This window comes from Salvelinus sp. IW2-2015, linkage group LG36, assembly GCF_002910315.2.
Source record: "Salvelinus sp. IW2-2015 linkage group LG36, ASM291031v2, whole genome shotgun sequence".
In the NCBI taxonomy this organism is placed as follows: Eukaryota; Metazoa; Chordata; class Actinopteri; order Salmoniformes; family Salmonidae; genus Salvelinus; species Salvelinus sp. IW2-2015.
Window position 1 is genome coordinate 7,675,828 of NC_036875.1, and position 23,275 is coordinate 7,699,102.

At 44.2% G+C, this 23,275-nt stretch overlaps 1 pseudogene; it reads right to left on the minus strand.

Moving 5' to 3' along the window:
• Positions 1–23,275, minus strand: part of LOC139023741 (inactive dipeptidyl peptidase 10-like) — a 182,417-nt pseudogene that overhangs the window by 116,072 nt on the left and 43,070 nt on the right.

Genomic DNA, 23,275 nt, shown 5'->3' on the forward strand with positions numbered 1-23,275 from the left:
TTTGCGCCGTTCTGCAATTTCTTTCGGAAACTGATCATTCATGCCAATTTTGGTCCCAGCAAGTCTTTACCCAGGCTTTTAACCATTATTTTATCTTTAAATGAAGCAAATTTGGCAACGATTGGGCGTTCGTACCTCTGCCTCTCTGTCCGAGGCGGTGTACACGTTCAAGTTGGATCTTATCGATAACTTCGCGCGGTATCTGAAGCGCTGCAAAAAGGAACTCTCTAACTACAGATTCAGAACCTCTCCTTCTTTCTCTTGGATACCTGTAAGTACCAAATTCTCTCTCATGGATCTAGTTTGTATGTCCAGTAAGCATTCCTTCAGAACGTTGTTCTCCTTTTAAATTCATTCATTTCGGTTTCAATCTTATTGACCGTCCCTTTTAGCGCGTGTGTTTCTTCTCAAAGCCGCAGCTTTTTCATCACTCATCTCTAGGCTTGCCTTCAACTCTTTTATATCTTTACTAACTAATTCAAGTATACCCAGTTTGTCATTTATTGATTTTAACAGATCGGTTTCGACCTTTACCATTGCCGGTGTTGAGAATATTAGATCATCCGTGTCGGTTGAGGAGTCACGTTTTGTTTTTGATTCGGTCCCCTGTCTTATTCTCCGTCATGTTTGGGTGTTGCTTGTTTTCGTAATATTTGTCGATAAATGTCTCTAGTCTTAGGATTTGTTTTGTGTTATTATCCAGATTGAAGGTTATCACCCACCAGATTATTTAGTGCTAATATTTTAGTCTAATTTAGCAGATATTTCGAATATTATGTTTTATCTTGAGGTGCTCTACATAACTTCTTCAGTCCGCCATTACCTTTACGTTACCTTTACGTCCGCCGTCTACTTCTTTTAATTCTTTTTTTTCTTTCTAGAAATATAGGATTGGCTAACTTAACACTCGATAGATTGTTCTGGGTGCAGAGAGAGTCTGACGTTACAATTTAATTTTTAAACGTAACGCATCATAGCCTCTGGAAGTAAGCGTTCTGAGGTGCTTGTCCCTGAAAAATCGGAATGAAAAAAACATGAAACAAAACAGTGCACCGGGGCCTTTACTATTCCTTCATTAGCAATAGCCTTGGGTTCATTTATGTTAACAGAAGCCTCCTCCTAAGTTTGCTTTATTCACTGCTTTAGCACACTCTGCCAACCCTGATGTCCTAGCCGTGTCTGAATCCTGGCTTAGGAAGGCCACCAAAAATTCTGACATTTCCATCCCCAATTACAACATTTTTCGTCAAAACAGAACTGCTAAAGGGGGTGGAATTGCAATCTATTGTAGAGATAGCATGCAGAGTTCTGTCATACTATTTAGGTCTATGCCCAAACATTTCAAGCATCTACTTTTAAAGATCCATCTCTCCAGAAATAAGTCTCTCACTGTTGCCGCTTGTTATAGACCCCCCTCAGCTCCCAGCTGTGCCCTGGACACCATATGTGTGAATTGATTGCCCCCCGTCTATCGTCAGAGTTCGTACTGCTAGGTGACCTAAATTGGGATATGCTTAACACCCTAGCCATCCTACAATCTAAGCTAGATGCCTTCAAATCTCACACAAATTATCAAAGAATCTACCAAGTACAACCCCAAATCAGTAAACATGGGCACCCTAATAGATATCATCCTGACCAACTTGCCCTCTAAATACACCTCTTCTGTTTTCAACCAGGATCTCAGCAATCACTGACTCATTGCCTGCGTCCGTTATAGGTCCGCGGTCAAACAACCACCCCTCATCACTGTCAAAKGCTCCCTAAAACACTTCTGCGAGCAGCCCTTTCTAGTCGACCTGGCCCGGGTATCCTGGAAGGATATTGACCTCATCCCGTCAGCATCTTAAATAAGCATGCCCCTTTCAGAAAATGTAGAGCTAAGAACAGATATAGCCCTTGGTTCACTCCAGACTTGACTGCCCTTGACCAGCACAAAAACACCCTGTGGTGTACTGCACTAGCATCGAATAGTCCCCGCGATATGCAACTTTTCAAGGAAGTCAGGAACCAATACACACAGTCAGTTTGAAAAAGCTAACCTTTGCTTTCCTAACAGAAAATTGCATCCTGCAGCACTAATTCCAAAAAGTATTAGGACACTGTAAAGTCCATGGAGAATAAGAGTACCTCCTCTCAGCTGCCCACTGCTCTGAGACTAGGAAACTGTCACCACTGATAAATCCACGATAATCGAGAATTTCAATAAGCATCTCTACGGCTGGCCATACTGTCCACCTGGCTACCCCAACCCCAGCCAACAGCTCTGCACCCCCCGCAGCAACTGGCCCAAGCCGCCCCTGCTTCACCCAAACCCAGAAACCTGATGTAGTGAAAGAGCTGCAAAATCTGGATCCCTACAAATCAGCTGGGCTAGACAATCTGGACCCTCTCTTCCTAAAATGATCTGCAGCCATTGTTGCAACCCCTATTACTAGTCTGTTCAACCTCTTTCGTATCGTCTGAGATCCCTAAAGATTGGATAGCGGCTGCGGTCATCCCTCTTCAAAGGGGGAGAACTCTAGATCCAAACTGTTACAGACCCATATCCATCCTGCCCTGCCTTTCAAAAGTCTTCGAAAGCCAAATGAACAAACAGATCACCGACCATTTCGAATTCCACCGTACCTTCTCCGCTATGCAATCTGGTTTCCGAGCTGGTCACGGGTGCACCTGTGCACCTCAGCCACGCTCAAGGTCCTAAACGATATCATAACCGCCATCGATAAAAGAGCATACTGGGCAGTCGTCTTTATCGACCTGGCCAAGGCTTTCGACTGTCAATCACCGTATTCTTATCGGCAGACTCAACAGCCTTGGTTTCTCTGATGACTGCCTCGTCTGGTTCACTAACTACATCTCAGATAGAGTTCAGTGTGTCAAATCGGAGGGCCTGTTGTCCGGACCTCTGTTGTCCAGACTCTTATCTGTATATATCAATGATGTCGCTCTTGCTGCTGGTGATTATTTGATCCACCTCTATGCAGACACCATTCTGTATACATCTTTGGACACTTAAACCTCCAAACAAGCTTCAACGCCATACAACACTCCTTCCGTGGCCTCCAACTGCTCTTAAATGCTAGTAAAACAAAATGCATGCTCTTCAACCTATCTCTGCCCGCACCCGCCCGCCCGACTAGCGTAACTGCTCTGGACGGTTCTGACTTAGAATATTTGGACAACTATAAATACCTAGGTGTCTGGCAAGAATAAACTCTCCTTCCAGACTCACATTAAGCATCTCCAATCCAACGTCAAATCTAGAATCGGCTTCCTATTTCACAACAAAGCCTCCTTCACTCATGCTGCCAAACTTACCCTCGTAAAACTGACTATCCTACCAATCCTTGACTTCGGCAATGTAATTTACAAATTAGCCTCCAACACTCTACTCAGCAAATTGGATGCAGTCTATCACAGTGCCATCCGTTTTGTCACTGAAGCCCCATATACTACCGACCACTGCGACCTGTATGCTCTCGTTGGCTGGTCCTCGCTACATATTCGTCACCAAACCCACTGGCTCCAGGTCATCTATAAGTCTTTGCTAGGTATAGCTCCGCCTTCTCTCAGCTCACTGGTCACCATAGCAACACCCACCTGTAGCACACGCTCCAGCAGGTATATTTCACTGGTCATCCCCAAAGCCAACACCTCCTTTGGTTGCCTTTCCTTCCAGTTCTCTGCTGCCAATGACTGGAACAAATTGCAAAAATGACTGAAGTTGGAGACATACCTCCCTCACTAACTTTAAGCGTCAGCTGTCAGAGCAGCTTACCAATCACTGTAGCTGTACACAGCCCATCTATAAATAGCCCATCCAACCAACTACCTACCTCATCCCCATATTTGTTTTGGTTTTTCTGCTCTTTTGCACACCAGTAGTTCTACTTGCACATCCTCATCTGCACATATCACTCCAGTTTAAATTGCTAAATTGTAATTACTTCGCCACTATTGACCTATTTATTGCCTTACCTCCTTAGTACATTTGCACACACTGTATACAGATTTTTCTATTGTGTTATTGACTGTACGTTTGTTTATCCCATGTGTAACTCTGTTTTTTGTCACACTGCTTTGCTTTATCTTGGCCAGGTCGCAGTTGTAAATGAGAACTTGTTCTCAACTGGCCTACATGGTTAAATAAAGGTGAAATAAATAAAAAWTTATATTAGCTAAGCAGAACCTAACCTCAGGCTGGTACAGTAAAAACATGTTAAGGATAGCATAAAATTTACGTCAGCCAGACATTTCTTCCCCAGTTTCATGTATCCATAGAAAAAAAGCATTCCCTCATCAGGTCCATATCCTCCTCTGCATTCTGAATAGGCTCTTAGGTTATCCACTTCTCTACCCTACTAAACATCTTCTGGTCCTTGGTTCTATCGTTCCACAAATCTTAGGAGGATGTAGACTACTTTATGCAAACCAGTATCTGAATCAATACAACTAGTGTGTGAATGTGTGTGTTACAGAGCTTCTCTCATGTTCCCCGTTTGAAGCTCATGTTCTCCGGTTTTGAAAGTTGGCTCCACACCAAAGAGCCTGAAAGGAAGGGCTTTTATGCGCTCCAAAAGGATGAGAGAGAGAAGCAATATAGACAACGGGGAAAGATTTGTGGAGTGCGGAAACCAAGTTGTGTTGTCATGGACACACTTTGGGAGACATAGGAAAGAGTATGCATTCAGACTGAATAAACATTCATATTTTAATAGGTTTTGTTGTCAGGTCATGCTTTTTGACAGCAATTTATTATATTCCATCAGGGCATTCATTTGATGAAATGTGTAAGTGGCATTGGTGTCGAATCTGTCCCTGTTTATTGGGTATTCAGTGTTATTCAATGTTGTGTTTGGAGACTTTATGCCTGTGGTACTCTGACATACAGTTCAGGTGAAGTATCGGGAACAGAAAGTAGGTGGTTATTCCATTGAAATACCTGATTCGACTGAGGGGTCATGTTTTAGTGAAATGCCCTTAATCCTGAAGAAATACCAAATAATTTAAACAACCGCTTTTTAATAAAATTAGGTCATTAGAGAACCATCAACAGTTTCCAGATTGCATTCAGAAGATCAGAAGCAATCAGTTGCTAGCGTTTAGCCGACAAACTATTTTTGTTTGCAACCAAACTATTGGATAAGTGGCCATTTGAGTTCAAGGTTTCCCCTGGATACCACCTATCTTTTCCTTCACCTGAGCCTCTTCCTATTATGAAAGAGAGAATCACTGAACACATGAATGGGAAATGGTTTCTGATCGAGAAAGCGCATATTGGCAGAAACTAAGTATTGCAAAGTATTTCCTATCATTGCATGCTGTTAATTATTCAACCAAGTGGAACATTTAAATTGCACATATCAAACAAATACAATTTTGATTAGATATTAAACGATAATTGCTTTCTCTGAACAGTTGTTTTTGTAAAATTATGGAAAARGTTTATTGGATTGTTTACCCCAATTACTTGCAGAGACAACACAAAACTTGAAGATAAGTAAAGGTTTGAGTTTGATTGGATTGACCAAAACAGCTTATAATAAATAAACACAACCTCTCATTTTCAAAACTCTTAGAAACAGGGCAAAAACATGTATTTTCGCTCTCGTCAAATCACAATGAAGAATCACACAAGATTGAGACCAAAAGAACCTTCAGTGTGCATACCGTTAGCCCAAAAGTGCCAGAAGTGCCCCCCGCACAACATCCATCTCCCAACACCTCTCCCACTCCCGGTAAAATGGGCTTCACTTCCACCATCGTGTGAAGCTCTATGGTCAGGAATGTACATCTACTGTCAGAAGTGTGGGCCCACCAAAATCCACCGTCACCCGTTGTGCCCGAGTCCTGGACATCAACTCATGCCTGCCTTCTATACTAAAGGGTTGCTCAAAGCAACAACAAAAAAATCCCATCAAAATCCACCAGTTTAAGCTAGAGTTTTTTTGCATTGGATTCTTTTCAATCCACGGGATTCCGCCAGTGTCGAACTTTCGCATCGGCGTTAAAAGGTGGCAGAGCTAGAGCAGTGTTTGTCAGACCATGTGACATCCCGAAAATCAGACTTCATGAAAATGTCTGAAGTGGCCAAATAGTTTGACGTACAAACTATTATGACCACTAGATGGAAAGGGGAGACTCTCACAAACAAGATGGTGTTCTACGACTCCCACAAGTGTCACAGGACTCGTCTGAAGGTAACCGGTACCGGTTTAACAAAACTACTGGAAATATGAAGGTAGTATTATGCTTACCCAAAAAAAGGGTTAAATATGTGTTAAAAGAAATACAAAATTACATAAATACATTTTTAGTGTAGTCGGAAAGTATTTAGAACCCTTTATTTTTCCCACATTTTCTCACGTTACAGCCTTATTCGAAAATGCTAATTTCTCTCATCAATCTACACATAATACCCCATAATGACAAAATGAACAAGTTTAGAAATGTTTGCACACTTATTAAAAATTTAAAACAGAAATAAATTATTTACATGAGTATTCAGACCCTTTGCTGTGAGATTTGAAATTGAGCTCTGGTGCATCCTGTTTCCATTGATCATCCTTGAGATGTTTCTAAAACTTGACTGGAGTCCACCTGTGGTAAATTCTATTATTTGGACATGATTTAGAAAGGCACACATCTGTCTATATAATGTCCCACAGTTGACACTGCATTATGGAGCAAAAATCAAACATCCGAGGCAGGATTGTGTCTGGGGGCACAAATCTGGGGAAGGTTACCAAAACATTCCTGCAGCATTGAAGGTCCCGAAGAACACCGTGGCCTCCATCATTCTGAAATGGATGAAGTTTGGAACCACCAAGTCTCTACCTAGAGCTGGCCGTCCGGCCAAACTGAGCAATCGGGGGAGGTGAACAAGAACCTGACGGTCACTCTGACAGAGCTCCAGAGTTCCTCTGTGGAGATGGGAGAACCTCCCAGAAGGACAACCATCTCTGCAGCACTCCATCAATCAGGTTTTATGGTAGAGTGGCCAGACAGAAGCCACTCCTCAGTAAAAGGCACATGACAGCCCACTTGGAGTTTGCCAAAAGGCACCTAAAAGGGCTCTGACCATGAGAAACAAGATTCTCTGGTCTGATGAAACCATGATTGAACTCTTTAGCCTGAATGCCAAGCGTCACGTATGGAGAAGCATGGTGTTGGCAGCATCATGCCGTGGGGATGTTTTTCAGCGTCAGGGACTGGGAGACTAGTCAGGATAGGGAAAGATGAACGGATCAAAGTACAGAGAGATCCTTGATGAAAACCTGTTCCAGAGCACTCAGGACCTCAGACTGGAGCAAAGGTTCACCTTCCAACAGGACAACGACCCTAAGCACACAGCCAAGATAACGCAGGAGTGGCTTCGGGATAAGTCTCTGAATGTCCTTGAGTGGCCCAGCCAGAGCCCAGATGTGAACCCGATCGAACATCTCTGTAGACATATTTAAAAAGCTGTGTGTTCAGACAAGGGACTCCCCATCCAACCTGACAGAGCTTGAGAGGATCTGCAGAGAAGAATGGGAGAAACTTCCCAAATACAGGTGTGCCACGCTTTTAGCGTCACACCCAAGARTCCAAGGCTGTAATCGCGGACAAAGGTGCTTCAACAAAGTATTGACAAAAGGGTCTGAATGCTTATAATTTTTAATACATTTGCAAAAAAATATCAAAAAACCTGTTTATGGGTTTATTGATGAGGGGAAAACATTCTAATACATTTTATAATAAAGCTGTAACGTAACAAAATGTGGAAAAAGTCAACAGGTCTATACTTTCCAAGTGCACTGTATATACACACACGACCAAAAGAATGTGGACACAAGCTCATCGAACATCTCAATACAAAATCATGAGCATTAATATGGAGTTGTTCCCCCCTTTGCTCTTATAACAGCCTCTACTCTTTTAGGAAGGCTTTCTACTAGATGTTGGAACATTGCTGCGGTGACTTTGCATTCAGCCGAAAGGTCGGACACTGATGTTGGGCGATTAGGCCTGTCTCGCAATCGGCGTTCCAATTTATCCCAAAGGTGTGCAATGAGGTTGAGATCAGGGCTCTGGGCAGGCCAGTCAAGTTCTTCCACACCAATCTCAACAAACCATTTCTGTATGGACCTCACTTTGTGCACAGGGCATTGGAATGCTGAAACAGGAATGGGTCTTCCCCAAACTGTTGCCACAAAGTTGGAAGCACAGAATTGTCTAGAACCATTGTAGGCTGTAGCATTAAGATGTCCCTTCACTGGAACTAAGCGGCCTAGCCTGAACCATGAAAAACAGCCCAAGACCATATTCCTCCACCAAACTTTACATTTGGCTCTCTGCATTGGGGCAGCGTTCTCCTGGCATCTGCCAAATCCAGATTCTTCTATTGGACTGCCAGATGGTGAAGCATGATTCAGCACTCCAGAGAACGCGTTTCCAATGTCGGCAAGCTTTACACCACTCTAGCCAACGCTTGGCATCGCGCATGGTGATCTTAGACTGTGTACAGCTGCTTTGCCATGGAAGCTCCCGATGAACAGTTATTGTGCTTACATTGCTTCCAGAGGCAGTGTGGAACTCTGTAGGGAGTGTTGACGATTTTTATGCGCTACACACTTCAGAACTCTGCTGTCCTGTTCTGTGAGCTTGTGTGGCCTACAACGTTGCGGCTGAGCCATTGTTGTGCGTAGACGTTTCCACTTCACAATAACAGCACTTAGTTGACCAGGGCAGCTCTAGCAGGGCAGAAAGTTGACCAGGGCAGCTCTAGCAGGGCATACATTTGACAAACTCACTAGTTGGAAAGGTGGCATCCTATGGTGGTGCCACGTTGAAAGTCACTGAGCTCTTCAGTAAGGCTATTCTACTGCCAATGTTTGTGTATGGAGATTGCATGGCTGTGTGCTCTATTTTTATAAACATGTCAGCAACAGGTGTGGCTGATATAGCCGAATCCATACATTTAAAATGGGTGTCCACATACCTATGTAGTGTATCTATCTTAATTTCCTTATACCCTTGCACATCAACTCGGTACTGGTAACCCGTGTATATAGCCAAGTTATCATTACTCATTGTGTATTTTTTCCTCTTGTTATTTTATTTCTATAATTTTCTTTACTTTTCTCTCTGCATTGTTGGGAAGGCAGAGGCATTTCACTGTTATTCCACACCTGTTCTTTACAAATACAACTTGATTTATCAGCCAATTCAAATTGTCGATTCACTAGCATGTGACAAAGCTAAATCGGATAACATGGCACAGCTCTTTGCTAACCTCCCCAGGAAGCAGTGAAGACATCTTGGCACAACTTCTGCAGCCAATTAAAATTATAGAAGTGATCTAACTCTTGTTCATGGAAGCCTCCTTAACATACCTCAGTCCAACAGCACATTCTGATCATTAAAGCAACTAGGCTATCACGTGTTTTTGACTGACTGGTTAAATTGCTCTCTGTATAAAGTGCCTAGTCCATGTAATTGTCGCAAATAAAGTGCCTAGTCCGTGTAATTGTCGCAAATCTCACATGAGTTACATGTAACTCACATGAGTTAACCCCCCCACCCTTTGAAATGTAGATTTAAATTGGGTTAGTGTGTTGAAAAGGGACTTAGCCCAGAGCAAACAGCTTGAAAATTTAAAAGTTATTTAATTTCAGCCTTGTACAAACACTGCTACTGCCTAAAAATCATATTACATAGGCTATATTACATGGACGTGTACACCTAAATGTAGGCTTATGTTTTGTATGCAGTTTTGTTATCTGCTTTGGTTTATTTCACTCGAGGATAATCCAAAATTCAAAAGGCACTCGCACATCTGAGCAATCTTTTTTTGCAGGTGCATGGTAACAGTTGAACAAGATTAAGGAAAAAAAATTACCTGCACACTGCTCTTGATAGCATGACTGATCTTTAATAAGCTTACGTATCTGCCTCACGGCCTTCGTCATAGCTTTGGAGGGTAATCCAAAATTTACCGTAGAAATAGTTTGCAATCGGTGTCGTCCAACAGATGGCAGTATTTCAGCTTGAATTGACAGACTTAATGTAGAAAGACACTTGGCTACTATATCGTTACTATATTCTTATGTAGGCTACACTTACATGCAGGCCTACAATTTTTTTTATAGTTTATGCATTATCGACTTAATTTTATGCGTTTTGAATCCAGCATCAAGGACCGACATTTAATTTTTCCCCACCAAAAAAGCTTGATGCGATGTGGGCTTGAACCCATGGTTAAAAAGCACTATCAATTATAAGGCAACTGCTTTAGCAGTTTTTTTTGACAATGTTCGATAAACTCTTATAATGACCTCATTTATCGTTTTCCATTAAAGCATGTGTGTGACACAGATAAACAAACATTTTGATTTTGTCATATGGGAAAACTTGAAAATGTTGTCGAAAGTTACTAGTAGCTAGTAGCCTAGCCAAGGATGCATCAATGCAATAATAGCACACAACATTTTGTTACATACCAACGGAACACATAAACCTTGAAGTTGTAGGTTGAAAATATCCCTTTAGTGGCCAGAGTTTACCTATTTTAAGAGATGCCATTGGTTGGTGGATAGGAAATCTAAGATCTTGGATAGGCTGAAGAAAAAGTTGTGCCAGGAAGTAATCACTGCCACCAAGTGAGTTTAGCATAGGGCTAACTAGTACTGTGTTCTGATGTGTGTGAGAACCTGTTTAACTTTAAATGTGTGCTTACTCTCGGGGTGAAAACCTGAGGTGAGGCTGACCGAGACCCCCAGCCGTTCCATGAACGCTCTCCAGACCCTGGACGTGAACTGGGGACCTCGATCAGAGACTATGTCCTCAGGCACCCCGTAGTGCCTGAGGGCCTCCGGAGTCTGTAGGGCCGTAGGGAGACCGGGCAAAGGGAGGAGACGGCAGGACTTAGAAAACCGATCCACAACGACCAGGATCATGGTGTTGCCCTGTGAGGGAGGAAGATCCGTCAGAAAGTCCACCGACAGATGCGACCACAGCCGTTGTGGAACAGGTAGGGGTTGTAATTTCCCTCTGGGCAGGATGACCAGAGGAGGGTGACGTATTGGCCCAATAGATCAAACGGTCGCGGACAGTAGACGGAACGTACAGGCACCCAGCTGGATACCGGGGGGGAGTGGGCTCTGTGCGTAACGCCCGCTCGATGTCCGCGTCCAGCGCCCACACCACCGGTGCCACCAGGCAAGAGGCCGGAAGTATGGGAGTGTGATCCATGGACCTCTCCTCTGTGTCATACATCCGGGATAGTGCGTCTGCCTTAGCGTTCTGGGAACCTGGTCTGTAGGAGAGGGTGAAAACAAAACGGGTAAAGAACATAGCCCACCTTGGCTGGCGAGGGTTCAGTCTCCTCGCCACCTGGATGTACTCCAGATTGCGGTGGTCAGTCCAGATGAGAAAAGGGTGTTTAGCCCTCTCAAGCCAATGTCTCCACGCCTTCAGAGCCGTGACAACAGCCAACAGCTCTCGGTCCCCCACATCATAGTTCCGCTCCACCGGGCTGAGCTTCTTCGAAAAAAAGGCACAGGGGCGAAGCTTTGGTGGCGTGCCCGAGTGCTGAGAGAGCACGGCTCCTATCCCAGCCTCGGACACGTCCACCTCAACTATGAACGCCAAAGAGGAATTCGGATGAGCCAGCACGGGAGCCGATGTAAACAGAGTCTTCAGGTGACCAAAAGCCCTGTCCGCCTCAGCCGACCACTGCAGCCGCACTGGTCTTCCCTTCAGCAGTGAGGTAATGGGAGCTGCTACCTGACCAAAACCCCGGATAAACCGCTGGTAGTAGTTGGCAAACCCCAGAAACCGCTGCACTTCCTTTACCGTGGTGGGAGTCGGCCAATTACGCACGGTTGAAATGCGGTCACTCTCCATCTCCACCCCTGAAGTGGAAATGCGGTACCCTAAGAAGGAGAATGACTGTTGGAAGAACAGACATTTCTCAGCCTTGACGTACAGGTCATGCTCCAACAGTCGACTAAGCACCTTGCGCACCAGGGACACATGTTCGGTATGTGTAGCGGAGTATATCAGAATGTCATCAATATACACCACTACACCCTGCCCGTGCAGGCCCTGGAAAATCTAGTCAATAAATGCCTGGAAGACTGATGCAGCATTCATCAACCCGTACGGCATGACGAGGTACTCATAGTGCCCTGAGGTGGTACTAAATGCCGTCTTCCACTTGTCCCCCTCCCGGATATGCACCAGGTTGTAAGCGCTCCTTAGATCCAACTTTGTGAAGAAGCGCGCACCGTGCATTGACTCGATCGCACTGACGATGAGAGGCAGCGGGTAGCTATACCTCAGTGATCTGATTGATCCTCGATAGTCAATACACGGGCGCAGACCCCCATCCTTCTTCTTCACAAAAAAGAAACTCGAGGAGGCAGGTGAAGTGGAGGGCCGAATGTATCCCTGCCACAGGGATTCGGAGACATATGTTTCCATAGCCACCGTCTCCTCCTGTGACAGAGGATACACGTGACTCCTGGGAAGTGCTGCGTCTACCAGGAGATTTATCGCACAATCCCTCCGTCGATGAGGTGGTAATTTAGTCGCCCTCTTCTTACAGAAGGCGAGAGCCAAATCGGCATATTCTGAGGGGATGTGCATGGTGGAGACCTGGTCTGGACTCTCCACCGTAGTCGCACCGATGGAAACCCCCCACACCCCTCCCTGAGCACTCTCGTGACCACCCCTTGAGAGCCCTCTGTTGCCACGAAATAGTGGGGTCATGACAGGCCAACCAGGGTAAGCCCAGCACCACGGGAAACGCAGGGGAATCAATAAGGAAGAGACTGATTCTCTCCTCATGACCCTCCTGCGTAACCATGTCAAGTGGAGCGGTGGCCTCCCTAAGTCGACCATTAGGGTCAGGACTGATATCTAGGGCGTGCACAGGGAAAAGCATATTCACATGAACAAGGGAAATCCCTAAACTTTGAGCAAATGAACGATCAATAAAATTCCCAGCTGCGCCTGAATCTACTAGTGCCTTATGCTGGGAATGCGGGGGAAACTCAGGAAATGAAACAAACACATACATGTGAGCAACAGGGGGCTCTGGGTGAGCCTGGTGCCAACTCACCTGGGGTGACACGATAGTGCCCTGCCTGCAGCCTCGACTCCCTGAGGGACCCCTCCAGCACCCTCTGCGGCCACAGATGGTGCAGGGAATGGCCCCTCCTCCGGTCGCCCTAATTGCAGCACCTCCTAGCTCCATGGGTGTCGGAGCGGAGGTGCTGGGAGATGGAACTGACAGGTCCCGATCCGGACATCCGCGGGCAGTCAGCAGGTTGTCCAGCCGAATGGACAGGTCCACCAGCTGGTCCAATGTGAGGGTAGTGTCTCTGCAGGCCAACTCCATTGACGGACATCCTCGCGCAGACTGCACCTGTAGTGATCGATCAGGGTCCTGTCGTTCCATCCCGCGCTGGCGGCCAGGGTCCGGTAGACCAAAGCGAAATCCTGCGCGCTCCTCGTCCCCTGCCTCAGGTGGAACAGGCATTCACCCACCACGCGACCCTCAGGTGGGTGGTTGAACACTGCCCAAAAGCTGCGGGTGAACTCTGCGTAATGATCCACGCTGCATCTCCCTCACACCATACGGCATTGGCCCACTCCAGGGCTTTGCCTGAGAGGCAGGAGACGAGGGTGGACACACTCTCACGCCCCGAAGGAGCCGGGTGGACGGTCGCCAGGTAGAGCTCCAGCTGTAGTAGAAAACCCTGGCATCCGGCAGCCGTCCCATCATACTCCCTTGGGAGCGCGAGTCGAATCCCGCTGGGACCAGGGGAAAGAGGGGTGGACAGTGGGACCTGTTGTACTGGAGCTGGTGGAGGCGCTGAAAAACCTCCTCTCTCCAAACGATCCATAGTCTGCAGCACACGATCCATGGCAGTGCCCAGACGTTGCAACATGGTCGCGTGATTGCTGAACGCGCTCCTCCACTGGAACAGGGAGGGCGTCTGCTCCTGCTGACTCCATTGTTCGGGTGAGTGATTCTGTAATGGGTCCTAGGTGTAGCTGGTGTAGAATCAGGCGCAGGACAGCAGATATGAGTAATCAAACATACTTTACTCAAAAAATGTATATATACAAAGTAACAAAACACGCGCACACCATCTCAGACCAAAATAAAAATAAACAATCACTCACAAAAACCATGAAGGGAACAGAGGGCTTAATAATGAACAGGTGATTGTGGGATTGAAACAAAGACAAAACAAATGGAAAATGAAAAGTGGATCGGCGGTAGCTAGAAAGCCGGTGACGTCGACCGCCGAACGCCGCCCGAACAAGGAGAGGGGCCGACTTTGGCGGAAGTCGTGACAGGTTGGAACTGGTTCACAGAACAGAAAAACAGAAAAAACTATATTTTTCAAGAAACAGACCCGGGAACGAAAGTGACCATTCTTTTCCAGAACTTAAACGTTATTTTAAAAGCATGGAAAATGGTTAATAATGTTATTTTACGTTTCAGGCATTTTTTTTGGTCCCACAAATAAATGCAACAAAGCGACTATGCAAAGCCCTCAAACTTACTCCAGTGTCTGCTTGCAAGCTTTTGCCAGTGTGTGTGAGTGTTTAGGCTACCTGCCCCTTCCCCCTCCAAATCATAAGCTACTGTACTGACGTTACAAGCATGACTGAGAAGATGGGGAGAGAGATTTTTTATTAACTTCAGAAGAAGGGACAAACTTTTTCAAGGCTAGTTAAGGATAATATGGGCCGAGTCATCATGCTTCACAATGGATTTATTAACTGCAAAAAGGTAAGACGTGTTTTTAATTCTGGGGCCGCTCTGCACACTGAAGCTTGTTAGCTAGCTTGCTCAAGCTTGTTAGTTAGCTAGCTCAAAGGACATTCAAAGTTGCACCATAGAAGCCGCTCCTCCTATGTAAAATTCTGTGGACTTACTTCAGATAATGCATGCCATAAGATGCCCTGCGCTTCAAGCCTCCGCCTCAACCCTCTCTACACTTGTCTGTCCATCACGCATGTACTGTAAACAACTAGTTTGCCTGATCTAGCCGCACTGATTGGTGAAGTAATTTATTGAATTAAATGTTTTTTTTTTTAAACGTAATTACACAGGTTTAAAAAGGAACAGAAAGGAACAATATCAACCAGTACTTTTCGGGGAATTGAACCAGTTCAGAACGTTATTTTGCTGGTACGGAACAAAGAAAGAAAGTGATTCTGTTCAGAACGAAACTATTGGAAAATATCAATATCAACAAATGTTGGCTATACATCACAACTGACCTGGGACCAGGCTACAGATGTGTCTCATTTTGACGATCGTCAGCACATTAATAAGAGTCACTTACCTCTTTAATATCATAACCCAGAAGAACAAAGTTGAGATCCGGAGAAACCCCAAACTTGGAAGCCTTAAACGTTGCCTAAAAAAAGAACAGAAACACATGAAAAAAAGAGATACTGTGAATGTTCACTTACAGTTTGTTACATTCACCAACAAGAAACCCCAAACCGTTGCGCAAACAGAAGTGGAAACTAACAACCAAAACGAAATAGGTGGGGTTCTAAAAGACACTCATGGGGGTGTTCACTGAATGTTGACTAGCAACAAGAAATTCACTACTTTTGCCCCAGACAACGCAAACCAAAATAAAAACCCACACCAACTTATAATATGGAGTAAAAAATAAGTGCGAGGTGACAGCAATCAGTGCACCCAACGCGCTAACGTTCAACCTCAAAATATAAATGGAAAAAAACAAAGCCCATAACAAGTAACATTTCATGTGGGAGTAGAGGGGAATGAGACGGTGGATGTTAGCGCCAAGCAGGCTCTTAAACATCCTAATGTTGAGATCGAATTGTCAATCAGTAAAGCAGAAGCCAAGGGATTGATAAAAACAGTGGTTAAAAACAAATGACAAGAGTTGTGGATAAGGGAGGGTAAGGGAAGATACCTGTGTAAGATTCAGGAAAAGTGGGGGCAGGGCGCTCATCAGGCTGAGAGAGAAGGGAGGAAAGTGTAATCACAAGGCTGGGACTAGGATACACAAGGCCCAATAGTACATTGAAATTGGTGGGGAAACTGGGAGGTGTGATCATTGTCAGGAAGAGATGGAGACAGTGGAACACGTTGTATTTCAGTGCAAGAAATATGGGAGGGAAAGGGAGCAATTGTTATTAGATTTGAGGAGTAATGGGGTTGAAGAGCCAATATCAGCGGGATATAGTATTTAATTATGTATTTAGTTTCCTTAGGGAGATGAGAATATTGGGTAGGATTTAGACCTTCCCTGTCTCGTCCACACTCCAGTCCAGTTGGTGGCGGTAATGCACCTTAAAGGTGGTTGTCAACCTCCATAAAAAAAATCCACAGAAAAATAAGTAACATTTCAGTGTTGCAAAAAAGCATGCAAAAAAACTTTAATGGTTAATATGATCATTTGTTGGGTAAGCATCAACTACGCATGTATTCCAACGTGTGTTCTTGCAGTACATAATATTTGGCAAACCCAACAAGATGGCAAGGTTTCACTGGAGGCAACCACTTGCCGAATAGGGCAGGATGTTTCACTAGAAAAATGTAAGTTATCTGGGAAGTGAAGTTGGTATGCAGCTCTCACCAGCTCTAAGACTGTAAGTACTCACGAAAGTGGTGTTTTTCAGTAGAAGGTCTGTCTCATTGCTCTGCGTGTTGGCTTTGAACACGTCACCATCCCAGGTCCTGAAAATGATCTCATCTGTCATAGAGAGAGAGAGAGAGCGGGGTAAGTGAGAGATAGAGGGGGAGTGATAGAGGGGGGAGTGAGAGAAAGAGAGAGAGTGGGGGAAGTGAAAGAGAGACAGAGGGCCCTGTGAGTGTTAAAGGTTGTAAGGTGAATAAGTGAAGGGTTAAAGGTTAAAGGTGAAGTCAAGGTTGAGACCAAAGGTTATGGTTACAGCCTGGGTTTGTTTGTTTTTATCTTCCATCTTCCTGGAGAACCTTGCTCATTAAAACCTTTACGGGATCGGTGTCCCTAAACCGGGACAGTTGATGCTCAATATGCCAATGACTAGAACGACATTGTAAACAACAGCCAATTCCGGGACATAGACATGTCTTATATGGGCAGAAAGCTTACATTTTTGTTATTTGAACTGCAGTGTCCAATTTACAGTAGCTATTAGTGCCAAAAAATGTCATGCTATTGTTTGAGGATAGTGCACAACAAACAAACACTTTTATCATGGCAACTGGTTTGATACATTTACCTCTGAAGGTTAATAATGTACTTACATTCAGTATTCTTGCTCTGATTTGTCATCCTGAGGGTCCCAGAGATCAAATMTAGCATAGTTTTGTTTAATAAAATAAATGTTTATATTCAAATGTAGGAACTGGGTTCTACAGTTTGACCCCACTGCTGTCGTCTCCTACATTAATTTCACATTTCCACAAACCACAAAGTGTTTCCTTTGAAATGGTATCAAGAATAAGCATATCCTAACCAAAAAGCTTTTACATCCATGAATGTGTATCAATAATTTGTCACTATTGCTCAGGCTATATTGTTCACCAGATTAACTATGTAATATTAATTTATTTGTTTTATTCTCATGATTTATTTTACATGCTATCAGATTGCCGGTGGGGGGATAAAAAATAATATATATATATATATATCTATAAATGTATGAATTGAAATAATAAAAACTTGATGTAAAATAAATAATATTCATATCCTTGCTTCAGATACTGAGCTACAGGCAGTTAGATTTGGGATGTCATTTTAGGCAAAAATTTAAAAAAAGGCTCTGATCCTTTACTTCATTCATTTCAGCAAAGTTTTCCAGTGCGCAGACACAATGATGAGGATGGTGCCAAAAATGTCTTTAATCATGGGCAGTTGTCTCATGCATCCTGTATAATGACATCCCATTTGAGACATCTCTTGAATGAAGCACCAAATTAGACTTGTCATTTCAATGAGAAATTACAACTGCAGAAAGAGGACTCGGTTACACAATCACACACACAGACACGCACACAAGAATCAGATCAGCAACACAACAGTCAGATGAAGAGGACTGTACCCCCTGTTCACCCACAACTGCGTGGCTGTGCATTCTCCAAGACCATCATCAAGTTTGCTGATGACACAACAGTGGTAGGACTGATCACTGACGACGATGAGGAAGCCTATAGGTATGGTGCATGGACAACAACCTCTCCCTCAACGTCAGCAAAACAAAAGGTTGTGATCGTTTACTACAGGAAATGGAGGGGGGGTTGTAATGTAGCGGGTCGAGAGCTTCAAGTTCCTCGGTGTCCACATCACTAAGGAAATAACATGGTGCACATACACCCTGACAGTCAACGCTTTTTCCCCATCAGGAAGATGGGGTCCTCCGATCCTCAAAAAGTTCTACAGCTGAACCACTGAGAACATCTTGACCGCCTGCATCACAGCTTGGTACGGTAACCGCAACCGCTATAGAGAGTGGTGTATGGCCCTTACACCACCCTCTAAAATCTTGATTCTCATGGTCTGAGAGTCGTTTAGGTGCCTTTTGGCAAACTCCAAGCGGGCTGTCATGTGCTTTTTTACTGAGGAGTGGCTTCTGTCTAGTCACTCTACCATAAAGGCCTGATTGGTGGAAGTGCTGCAGAGATGGTTGTCCTTCTGGAAGGTTCTCCCATCTCAACAGAGAAACTGGAGCTCTGTCAGAGTGACCATCAGGTTCTTGGTAACCACCCTGACCAAGGCCGTTCTCCCGCGATTGCTCAGTATGGCAGGGCGGCAAGCTCTAGGAAGAGTCTCGTGGTTCCTAACTTCTTCCATTTAAGAATGATTGAGGCCACTGTGGTCTTTGGGACATTCAATGCAGCAAAAAATATTGGTACGCTTCCCCAGATCTGTGCCTCGACACAATCCTGCCTCGGAGCTCTATGGACAATGCCTTCGACCTCATGGCTTGGTTTTTGCTCTGAACTGCACTGTCAACTGTGGGACCTTATATAGACAGGTTTGTGCCTTTCCAAATCATGTCCAATCAACTGAATGTACCACAGTTGGACTCAAATCAAGATGTAGAAACATCTCAAGGATGATCAATGTAAACAGGATGCACCGGAGGACAATTTTGAGTCTCATAGCAAAGGGTCTGAATTTTTTATTTTTTATTTTTTTATTTTACCGTTATTTTACCAGGTAAGTTGACTGAGAACACGTTCTCATTTGCAGCAACGACCTGGGGAATAGTTACAGGGGAGAGGAGGGGGATGAATGAGCCAATTGTAAACTGCTTATGCTTATGTAATGCTTATGAATGCTTATGTAAATAAGGTGTTTCTGTTTTTAACATTTTTGTTTATTTGAAAACATTTCTAAAAATCACCAGGCGGTGACAGAGGAAGGCCCAAAGAATTGTCAATGACTCTAGCCACCCAAGCCATGGACTGGTCTCTCTGCACGGCAAGCGGTACCAGTTCACCAAGTCTGGAACCAACAGGACCCTGAACAGCTTCTACCCCCAAGCTAAATTGCTAAATTGCTTATCAAATGGCTGCCTGGATGACCTGCATTGACCCTTTTTTGCACTAAATCTCTTTCACTGACTCTATGCACACACACTGGACACTACCCACGCACTCACACTTCCTTACACTGACACCTCAACACACACACACTACATATACGCCCACACACACACATAACATGCATATTGAAGCCACACACATATACGCTGTTGCTAATGTCTATGATCTATTCTGTTGTCTAATAACTTTACCCTACCTATATGTACATAGCTATCTCAATTACCTCATACCCCTGCACATCAACTTGGTACTGCTACTCTCTGTATATAGCCATGTTATTGTTATTCGTTATTCACTGTTTATTTATACCTTGTGTAATTTTTTTCAATTTAATTTAAAAAAAAWTCTTTATCTTTAACTCTGCATTGTTAGAAAAGGACCCTTAAATAAGCATTTCATTGTTAGTCTACACCTGTTGTTTACGAAACGTGACAAATAAAATGTTATTTTAATTGACCCTGATCATCCCCTTCTGAAGAATAGAGACTCTCATCAGGTACAAGAACCTACTGACTCACTTAGAGAGTATCAGTGACAACTTGGCTCAGTGAGATTAGGCCTACAGATTAACAGGAGAAAATATGACGGGAGCGTTGGCCAATAACTCTTATCTAATCCCTGGCCAAATGTACAATCCGGGGAGTCTAGGATTTCATGAATGCTTTTGACAGGTCTAAAACCTCCCAAAGCCCTAATCTCATATAAATGTCAATGAGCTCTAAGGCGCCAACCTTGGGCCGGTGGGCTATTAAACAGAGACGCCTCAGAATGCGTTAAAGCACAATGACAGGAAAATAAACATAAAGAGTGATGGATGGTTGACTGATGATCAATAGGAGAAAGAGGGTACACGAGAAGAGAGAGGACCGGAATGTTATTAAGTTAGAATTTTAGAGAACACTTGTTTTGTATGAGTACTTTATGAGAATGTATAAAACTGTCATTGTGATTCATAGTTGGTTTGCAGTAAGTGACATTGTACAGTAGCATACTGAGGGTGCGTTCGTAAATTCACTCTGGCTATCTACTCCAATTTCAGAGCACTCTCGTCAGAGCGCAGAATAACTGAGGAATTTATGGACGCTCAACACCCGTTGAATATGGCCGGTGTCAGTAAACATCAGTAAACTTAATTAAATTGTTGCCAGCAGCACAGTTACAGTCACCAACACTCTGGATAACATGAAAACAGCCTAACCAGCTCTGCTAGGGCAAGTAAAATGATCAGAGTGAGGTGTTCTCTCATTTATGTCTGGAAGTAGCTAGCAAGCTACCTAACTTTATCCAGTTAGCTTGGGTGCTTGACTGCCGTTGTCAGAATGCTCGGATCAACCCTACTACTCGGCCAGAGCGTCCAGTGTGCTTTCTAAATGCTCCGAGAGCGAAAAGCTCTGAATTTATGAACAGACAATCTGACAAAATTCTGAATTGATGGTTTTTGCAACTAAACTTGAAGAAACTTTAAAAATTCTACCATAAGAAGCTGTTTGAGAGAATGCTAAGAGTGTGCAAAGCTGTCATCAACGCAAAGGGTGGCTACTTTGAAGAATCAAATATAAAATATATTTTAATTTTTATTAACACTTTTTTGGCTACTACATGATTCCATATATGTTATTTCATAGTTTTGTTGTCTTCAATATTAGTAAAAAATAAAGAAAAACCCTGGAATGGGTAGGTGTGTCCAGTTCGCTCTTTGCTGAAGCCATGGGTGCACGTTTCAGTGCACGTTTCAGTGCCCAACAGGTCGTAGATCTGATTTTTTCAGATGTCCAGTTGGAACAAGAGAACAATGATTTAGAAGAGGAAGAGGTATCTGAAGAAGAAGATGGGAGTAATATAACCCAGAGCACTATGCATCATCTTCAGATGAAGAAGAAATCCCCCAAGCTGAAAGGGAGACATTTTTGTCAAAGAACAGCAAAATAACATGGTCCTTGTCACCATATGACAACCAGGGCAGGATGGCAGCACAACATGTCATAAGGATGACCCCAGGGCCCACAAGACATGCAGTTGCCAATGACCAGTACATCGCCTCAACATTCTACATGTTCATCACACCAGCCATCAAAAAAAGAATCCTGGAGATTACAAATTTGGAGGGTTTCCGTAAATATGGAGACAACTGGAAAAGGATGGATGAGATTGACCTGCGTGCCTACATAGGGCTGCTAATCTTAGCGGGTGTGTATAGGTCCTGAGGCGAGGCTACATGTAGTCTCTGGGATGCAGAGAGTGGAAGGGTGATTTTCCGTGCCACGATGCCACTGAAAGTCTTTCACACTTTCTCAAGAACGCTACGATTTGATAACCATGAGTTGAGACCTGCAAGACATGTAAGAGACAAACTGGCGGCCATAAGAGAGGTCTGGGAGAAGTGGGTGGAGCGTCTGCCGTACCTCTACAACCCTGGGCCTGAAGTAACAGGGGATGAGCAACTGGTTCCATTCAGAGGTACATTTTTATTTTCAAATCTGTAATGTAAGTGATTTTCACTGTTAATTTTATTCCGGCAGTATATGCCCAGCAAGCCAGCAAAGTATGGCATCAAGCTATGGGTGGCCTGTGACACACAATCCAGCTACGCCTGGAATATTTAAGTCTACACAGGGAAGCCGACCAGTGGAGGCCCGGAGAAGAACCAGGGGATGAGGGTTGTGCTTGATGTGACAGATGGACTGAGGGGGCACAATGTCATGTGTGACTATTTCTTCACCTCTTATGAATTCAGCCAGCAGTTCCTGAAGAGGAAGATCACCATGTTTGTCACAGTAAGAAAGAACAAGCCTGAGCTCCCCCTGCACTCCTTGCAACAAGGGGCAGAGAGGCCTTCTCGTCAAAGTTTGCCTTCACCCCCACCACCACTCTAGTTTCTTACCTCCCAAAGAGGAACAAGACTGTGGTCCTCCTGAGCATACTGCACAAAATGGTTGAGATCAGTGATCGTGAGGACAGGAAGCCAGCCATCATCCTGGACTATAACCACAAAAAAGGAGGCATGGACAACCTGGACAAAGTGATTGGAACTTACAGCTGCAGGACGATGACTGCCCGCTGGCCCCTGGTCATCTTCCATAACATCATTGATGTGTCCTCATACAATGCCTTCATGATATGGAACAAGATCAACCCTACCTGGATGCCTGATAAGCGGGACAAGGGGAGGGTGTTCCTGGAGCAGCTGGGAAAGGCACTTGCAAACCCACACATTCAAAGAAGGGAGCACCTCCCCCACACAGCAGCCTCTACAGCGCTTGTGAAAGCTGTTCAGGGGGCTGAATCTTGTCCTGATCCACCTGAGGCTACAGCTGGGGCAGGCAAGAGGAGGAGATGCCAATTGTGCCCCCAAAGAAGGACTGTAAAACAAATACTATGTGCTGCACATGTGAAAAATACATCTGCAAAGTTCATGCACTCACACTTGCATACTGTCCTACATGTGCTAATTAGAGTTGATTGATTTATGTTTTTCACATTTTTGTTTTGTATCTATTATCTTATTTTATTCTTATTGATTGTTGTTGTTTAAACAGTACACCTTGTGGGTGGGGGCAATGGTTCAAAAACATGGGAGAAGACTAGTATTTTGTAGTTGAATTCCTCATTGTACAGTATATAAGAATATATCACTATGTTGCCAAATAAGTTCACGACTGTTATTGTTTCCCTTCAATAAAATGCATTCAA